At 39.6% G+C, this 8878-nt stretch overlaps 1 pseudogene; it reads left to right on the top strand.

Annotated features, from left to right (window-relative positions):
- The first annotated feature begins 6272 nt into the window (after positions 1–6272).
- On the top strand, positions 6273–7454 carry LOC127670619 (leucine-rich repeat-containing protein 58-like; annotated as a pseudogene).
- Positions 7455–8878: the final 1424 nt, after the last annotated feature.

Here is an 8878-nt window from a genome sequence, read left to right on the forward strand (position 1 = left end):
AACTCCAAATGGATCAAGGACCTCCACATAAAACCTGACACACTGAAACTAATTGGAAAAAAACTGGGGAAGACCCTGGAGGACATGGGCATAGGGGAAAAGTTCCTGAATAGAACACCAATAGCTTATGCTCTAAGATCAAGAATTGACAAATGGGACCTCATAAAACTACAAAGTTTCTGTAAGGCAAAGGACACAGTCAAAGGGACAAAACGTCAACCAACAGACTGGGAAAGGATCTTCACCAACCCTAAATCCGACAGAGGGCTAATATCTAATATATACAAAGAACTCAAGAAAGTAGAACCCAGAGATCCATATGAAATTTAGAATTGCTATTTCCATGTCTTTGATGAATTTTGTTTGAATTTTGATGTGGATTGAAATGAACCTTTACAATACTTTTGGTAGGATGTCCATTTTTACTGTGTTTAAACTATCAATCCATGAGCATGGGGGATGACTCCATTATCTGAGGTCTTTTTAGATTTCCTTCATGAAAGACTAGAAGTTCTGGAAATACAGATCTTTCACTTGTTTGGTTAGAGTTACCCGAAGATATTTTATATAATTTGTGACGATTGTGAAGGGCATTATTTTGATTATTTCTTTCTCAGCCCGTTGATCATTTGTCTAAAGGAAGGATATTGATTTTTGGAGTTAATTTTGTATCTGGACGCTTTGCTAAAGTTGGTTATAAGTTGTAGTAGTTCTCAGGTAGAAGTTTTGGGGATGCTTACATATACTATCATATCATCTGCAAATAGTTATACCTTGAATTCTTGCCACTTTGTATCCCTTTGATTTCTTTTTGTTGTTGTAGTTCTCGGGCTAGATCTTCAATTACTATAGTAAATAGATATGGGGAGAGTTGGCATCATTGTCCTTTTCCTGATTATGGTGGGATTGCTTCAAATTTCTCTCCATTAATTTGATATTGGCTGTTGGTTTGCTATATGTTACATTTATTTTGTTGAGGTATGTGCCTTGAATTCTGGTTCTCTCCATTATTTTAACAGGAGGTTGTGTTGATTTTGTCAAATGTTTTTTCAACATTTAATGAGATGATTATGTGATTTTTTTTCATTTAGTTTGTTTACATACTTGATTAGGTTGATGTATTTTCACATATTGAACCAACCTTTCATCCCTGTGTTCTTGTATTCAGTTTCCTAGAATTATATTGAGTATTTTTGCATTGACATTCATAAGGGAAATTGGACTGAAGTTGTCTTTCTTTGTTGGGTCTCTGTGTGGTTTAGGTATCAGAGTAATTATGGAATCATAAAATGAACAAGGTTGTGTTTTTTCTGCGTTTGCCTTAAGGAATAATTTCAGGAGTATTATTTTTTATCTTTTCTTTGCAAGAGTGGTAGAATTCTACACTAAAGCCATCTGGCCCTGAGCTTGTTTTGGTTCGGAAGTTTAATTTTTCTATTTCCTTAGATGATATGTGATTTGATGGTGTACCTGATCCCAATTTTATTTTGGTACATGGTATCTGTCTAGGAAATCATCCATTTCATTTAGATTTTCCAGTTTTGTTGAGTATAGACTTTTGTACAAAGATATGAATTTTTTAAAAAAAATTTTCGGCTTCTGTTGTTATGTCCCCTTTATAATTTCTGATTTTGTTCATTTAGATTCTGTCTCTGGGCCCTTTATTTAGTTTGGCTAGGGGGGGTTATCTATTATGTTGATTTTTTTAAAGGAACAGCTTTTGGTTTCTTTATTTGTGTTATTCTCTTTGTTTCTATTTTTTTTTTTTTTTGATTTTGGTTCTGAGCTTGACAGTTTCCTACCCTCTGCTCCTCTTGGGTGTGTTTGTTTCTTTATGTTGTAGGGCTTTCAAGTGTGCTGTTAGTGTGTTAGTGTAGGATCTCTCCACTTTCTTTACTAGGGCCCTAAGTGCTATGAATTTTCCTCTTTGCCCTGCTTTCACTGTCTCATAAGTTTGGGTTGTTGTGTCTTCATTTTCATTGAATTCTAAAATGTTATTCATTTCTTTCTTTACTTATTCCCTGATGAAGTTATCATTGAAGGAGAGTTGTTCAATTTCCATACATACATGGGTTTTCTGGGGGTGTTTGTGTTGTTTTTGATATCTAGCCTTAATCTGTGGTAATCTCATAAAATGCACGGGATTATTTCAATCTTCTTGTACCCGTTGAAGCTTGTTTTGTAACCAATTATATGGCTAATTTTAGAAAAGGTAATATAAGTTATGGAGAAGAAGGTATATTCTTTTGTTTTAGTATAAAATGTTTTATATATATTTGTTAGATGCATTTGAATCATAACCTCAGTTAGTGTCACTGTGTCTCTATTTAGTTTCTGTTTCAATGATCTGTCCTTTGGTGACAGTGGGGTGTTGAGGTCTTCCACTATTACTGTGTATGATTCAAGGTGTGTTTTCAGCTTCATTAAAGTCACCCCTTATGAATGTGGATACCCTTACATTTGTGGCACAGATGTTCAGAATTGAGACTTTCTCTTGGTTGATTTTTCCTTTGATTAATATGAAGTGTCGTTTGCCATCTCCCTTGAAAATTTTTGGTTGAAAGTCTATTAGCTATTAGAATGACAACTCCTGCTTGTTTTTTGGGACTGTTTGCTTGGAAGACTTGCTTCAAGCCTTTAACTCTGAGGTAATGTATACCTTTGTCATTGGGGGTGTGTTTCTTATACGCAGCAAAATGCTAGATCCTTTTTGCATATCCAGTCTGTTAGCATATGTCTGTTTATTGGGGAATTGAGCCTGTTGATATTGTGAAATACTAAGGATGGAATATATTAGTTCTGTTATGTTTGTTCTTGTAGGTGGCATTATATGCATGTGATTCTCTCCTTTTGATTATTTTGTTCGGAGATAACTCTTATCTTATTTTCTCATTGGTGAAGATACCTTCCTGTTTTAGAGTTTTCCTTTTAGAATCCAGGTAAACATCAAAGCAATAATCCACCATGATCAAGTAGGCTTCATCACAGGGATGCAGGGATGGTTCAATATACAGAAATCTATCAATGTCATTTACTATATGAAGGAACTCAAAGGAAAAAAACACATTATCACTTCATTAGATGCTGAGAAAGTATTTGACAAAATCCATCACCCCTTCATGATACACGTAATCCACTATATAAAAAAACTCAAAGAAAAATATCACATGGCCATTTCATTAGATGCAGAGAAAGTATTTGACAAAATTTAATACCCTTTATGATAAAAGTCTTGGAAAGATCAGAAATTCAAAGACCATACCTGATAATAGAAAAGCAATACACAGCAAAGCAGTAGCCAACATCAAACTAAATGGAGAGAAACTTGAAGCAATCCCTCTAAAATCAAGAACTAGACAAGGCTGTCCATTCTCTCCCTACCTGTTCAATATAGTTCTCAAAGACCTAGCAAAAACAATTAGACAATAAAAGAAGGTAAAATGCAACCCAATTGGAATGGAAGAAATCAAAATATCACTATTTGTAGATGATATTTGCCTAAGGGAGTACTACTCAGCTATTAAAAACAACAAATTCATTGAATTCTTAGGCAAATTGATGGAACTAGAAAATATCATCCTGAGTGAGGTAATCCAGTCACAAAAGAACACACATGGCATGCACTCACTAAAAAGTGGATATTAGCCCAGAAGCTTGGAATACCCAAGACAGAATTCATAGACCAAATGAAGCTCAAGAAGAAGGAAGACTTCAGTACTTCTTAGAAGGGGGAACTAAATACCCACAGGAGGAGATGCAGAGACAAAATGTGGAGCAGAGACTGAAGGGAAGGCCATCCAGAGACTGCCCCACCTGGGGATCCATCCCTCATACAGTCACTATTGTGGATGTCAGCAAGTGCTTCCTGAAAGGAAGATGATATGGCTGTCTCCTGAGAGGTTCTGTAAGTGCCTGACAAATACAGAAGTGGATACTCACAGCCAACTAATGAACTAAGCACAGGGTCCCCTATGGAGGAGCTAGAGAAAGGACCCAGGGAGCTGAAGGATCTTGCAGCCTCGTAGGAGGAACAAAAATATGAACCAACGAGCACCCCCAGAACTCCCAGGGACTAAACCACCAATCAAAGAGTACACATGGAGGGACCCATGGCTCCAGCCACATATGTTGAAGGGAATGGCCCTGTCAGACCTCAATGAGAGGAGAGGCCCTGGGTCCTGTGAAGGCTCCACGCCCCAGTGACGGGGAATGCCAGGAGAGGGAAGCCGGTGTGGGTGGGGTAGTAAGCAGGTCGAGGAGGGATGGGATAGGGGCTTTTTGGAGGGGGAATGAGGAAAGGGGATAACATTTGAAATGTGTATAAAGAAAATATCTAATAAAAAGTGAGTGAGATAAAAAGTAACAAACACATTGAAAGTAAGAGCATTGTTACATCAGAGCAGGAGGAGGGAGCAAGATTAGAAGGAGTATGCAGAGTTTAATATCTTAAATATAAGGCAACTTTATAAAATAACAGCAATATGCACAATGTAGAGAAAATGAGGCAAAAAGAAGAAACTACAGAGAGAGTGGAAGGAGCAGGTAAGACCCTCCTAACCACAGGACAGAACATGTCTTTTCTTAATAGCAATGCAAACTTAGTCGTACTAAAGAGGACAAAGCTTTCTGCTATGGACTTGGGTTAAATTCATTTAGCAACAAACTTGAAGAAGCTTTTCTTTCTCTATGCAATAAAGATTGGAGCTCATTTTTCATCCAGAATGAATGAGTTCACTCTGCACTGGTGCTTGATCTTTTGCTCCAAATGCATCTGTAAGTAGAGATGTGTGTGTGTGTGTGTGTGTGTGTGTGTGTAATTATGAGATAAGGATGTAGTTTGGCCCAACTGGATTTAATGGAGATATATGAATGTGTAAGCATGAATCCATATATAATTTTATGTGAGTTTATCCATGTTTACTTATGTAAAAGATTCTTCTGCAAATTTGACTCTCTTCTTCTGGTTCAATAGAAGTTTATTGCTCCAAATCTCGCAGTAGCCAAACAAGGAAGAGTCATCTGGCCATGAGGGGAAGGGTTCTAGCAAACAATCCCTCACTTAATCCACCGCTGTTTTAAAATGAGGTGCTAAGTGCCAGTCTGATTTGAAGATGCTATAATTTTGGTTGTATGGTTTTGGCTTCTTTATCAAAAGACGTGTCCGCAGGTGTGTGGGTTTAATTCTGGGTCTTTGACTCTATTCGGTTGATTAACCTGATTGTCCGTGTCCACTATAATGCAATTTATTTCACTATTGCTCTGTAGTACAGCTTGAGGTCAGGGATGGTGATTCTTTCAGAAGTATTTACTTGTTCAGAATTGTTTCGTTCATCCTGGTTTTTTGTTTTTCCATGTGAAACTGAGAATTGCTCTTTCCATGTCAGTAAATTATTGTGTTGCTATTTTGATAGGGATTGCATTGAATCAGTAGATTTCTTTTAGTAAGATGCCCATTTTTACTGTATTAAACCTATCAATCCATGAGAATGAGAGACATTTCCATCTTCTGCTTCCCCCGCATGGCCATTTTTTTTTTTCATTTTTTCATCAATTTATTGTTTTAAAAAATCTTTTTGCATCCTGACTGCAGTCCCCAGATCCTCTTCTACTTATGATCTTACAAATCCCTCTCCCTCCATATTCCCCTCTACCCTGTGCACAGAGAAGAGGAAGACCCTCTTGGGTACCAACCTAGCCTGGGACATCTAGTTCCAGGGAAAGGCGACAGCATGGCAATTCTAAAACTACCTACTTTCAGTGATCTACTGTCTGAGAAATCTAAAGTCCCACCTCTGTCTCCCTTTCCAGTCATTTGCTACCAGCAAATTTATTTTGCATTTAGCACATTCTGGGAGGAAGGACAGTGTCTCACACTTAGACATGAAAATTCTCCTATAATTTGGGAACCCCATTAAGATAATATTAACAATAAACCAAATCTACAACTGTATATTCTTAATTGTAAGTGGATATTATCCAAAGAGTAAAGAAGAAGGTTGAGGCTTGACTCGGCTGGCATCAGGGGTGAGGGCCTGGGCAGGGCCATGCTGCACCACTTCTGATGTGGTGGATCCCTTCAGGTTCTGGGATGCACTGCCTCATCAGGCGTCCTAGGATCCCGCTGGATGGAGGAGACCAGGCTAGGGGAGGCCAATCTCAACTGGTCCGTTCACAGCATGTGGGGCGGAGGCCCTGGAGTCTGAGCTGAAGGCACAACCTAGGAGTGGAGTGGCTTGTGTGAGGCGCTGCTGTGGCTGCTGCTGGTCTCTGCCATGGGAGCACTGGGCTGTGGCTTCCTCCTCATGCTCCTGGACATGAGTGGCAATGAGCTTGCAGCGCAGGGATCCGAGCTGCTGACACTGAGAGGCCCGCTCATGCTGCTGGCCAGGAAAAACCTGCTGGGCGGCCCAGGCTTGCAGCCCAAGGGCCTGCCTGGCCCAGTCCCTGCTCTGCTGCAGCCTCCAGGTGTTCAGCCTCAGTGGCAACCGCTTCCAGGAGCTGCCTGCCTTGCTGCTGGAGCTGCATGTGCTTCAGACCTTCAGTCTGGGCTGGGTGGCAATTAGCTGCAGAGCATCCTGGCAGAGATGGAGAACTTGCAGAGTTTATTCCTTGGAGTAAACGTCATTGAAGAAATCCCAGCAGAAGAATTAGCAAATCTGCCTTCTCCGAGTTACTAGGTGCTGCGTGACAAGATCCAAAGTGTGCCTACTCAGCAATCACAGTTGCATTCGCTTCGATCATCAGTTTTCATAACTTGGTGACATACCTGCCTCGAGAGATCCGTAATCTTATTCCCTGGAAAAGTTGAGTTTACGAGGAAACCCGTTGGTTGGTTGTTTTGTTAGAGATTTAACATGACCATACAGCTCTTCTGGAATTAGCCTCAAGGACCATTAAGATCCGAAGTATTTCTTACACACACTATGGACTTCCTGGGAATCTTCATAGATACTTGGGTTCAGCCGACAATTGTCCAAAACCCAAAGTGCGGTGGAGTCTATTTTGACTGTGGTGTTAGAAAAATTAAGTTTGTGGGTTTCTGTGGGAAGTACCGTCTTCCCTCATGCACTGCGTGCTCCAGAATGCTCCTCCCACTGCACTCTGCCTCACACAACTCCACATCCCAGAGTGAGTCTGATTCAGAAGATGAAGCCAGTGCACACAGAATGCAGAAAGTTCTTTATGGTTGGGGAACAGTGGGTTTTGATAAAACACGGAGCAGAAGTGACTTAAAAAGATACCGGGTCTTGAAGTTGATTGGAGACCTGAGCGTTTTTCATCTTGAATGTCCATGTAAGACTTTGCCATGGTGTGAAAGAAAGGTTTTGCATTTTATCTTCACATTTGGCAGGAGTGAGTCCGGTCCCGAGTTTAGATTCTTTGAGTGTAATTTATTAAATCAATGGCAGTTCAAAATTAAGCCGATTGACCACAATTTTCATGTAAGTCTTTGAAGAAACACTAACAGCATGGTGCATTCTAAAGAGCAGTCATGTTTGCAATCAGCCAGAACAACCTCAGACAGCTGAGTTGATTAAAGAATTCATCACAGTCCTCTTACCATGGCTGGTTTATGCTGAACACTATACACAAATAAAATGAACCTTCTCCTTGTGTTACCCCTGGACTGTTGAAAGCCTTTCTAAACAACTAACTGGACAGTAAGGCCTATAACTTTTAATATATTTAAACCAGCTCTTGTCTTGTGTGATTGTTACTAACTTTATATAAACTAGCAATTCCTTAATCCTAGCAAGATTATGGAAGCTTATTATAGAAATTATTTCAGAGCAACCTACAACCTGACACTGTGCAAAACACTTGGAAATTTACTTTAACTAGCTGAATAATTGTATACATAATACATGAGTTCTGAGGGCCTGGAACTCTGTAGAATGGACTGGCCTGGAACTAAGAGATCGCCCTGGAAGAACTCCCAGATGGGATATCTTCCAGGTGGCAATTCTAGGGGTCCTCTGCCTCCCTAGTTGCTGATATTATAGGTGTACACCACCATCTGCTTCCATGGCCATCTTAACTTTGTGTTAACTGCAATGATCTCTTCTAAGTAAATGTCTTTTACACTTAATGAGAGGCTAAAGTCTTGATCTGTGTATTCACCAAGAGGCAGAATAATAGGTTTGGACTCCCCAAAAAATCTAGATGACAAGTAGTCTAAGAACTGCTAAGTAGTCTAAGAACCTTCTTTACAACATCGCACTAAATGAGGAAAAGTCGGGCATAGTTGTGCACACCTTCAGACCTGCACTTGGGAGGTAGAGGCAGAAGAACAGGACTTCAGTGTTAACCTAGGCTCCATAGTACATTTGAGGCCAGCCTGGGCTACATACATGAAAACTTGTCTCAAGGTGGAAGGGGGCAGATTTTAACCACCACGTGTGTCTCCTTTGTTCCTCTTGTTTACTAAGCTAAGACTTCCTCTACATTTAAAAGAAAAACTACAACTACATAAGTATAGTGAAGCAGAGCCTATTGTGTTGTTACTCAGTAGAGGAGTTCACAGAGACAGCAACCACAGAACACCGAAGAAGGCATTGAGAGAACATTAAATACATTGTATCCCTAAGGTGGAGAAGAAAAATAGTAACACAAAGTGTTGTCATCGGAAATTAATAAATTTTACTAACTAGTTGATTAGGAATAAAATACTAAAAGTATAAGCTAACATTAAAAGGCATGAAACTGTCACTGCTGATCATTAACCAACCTATAACAGGAAGTCTAGTTGGTAAGTGCCAAAAGCAGTTTCGGATTGCAGTGGGGCATCAGGTGATCTCTTGAAGAGTGCTTTATTAGAAGCCAACTGTATGCAGAATCCTTGCATATTACATTTCTTTATTTTTATTTTTATTTCATT

This window comes from Apodemus sylvaticus, chromosome 20 (genome assembly GCF_947179515.1).
Source record: "Apodemus sylvaticus chromosome 20, mApoSyl1.1, whole genome shotgun sequence".
NCBI classification, from domain to species: Eukaryota; Metazoa; Chordata; class Mammalia; order Rodentia; family Muridae; genus Apodemus; species Apodemus sylvaticus.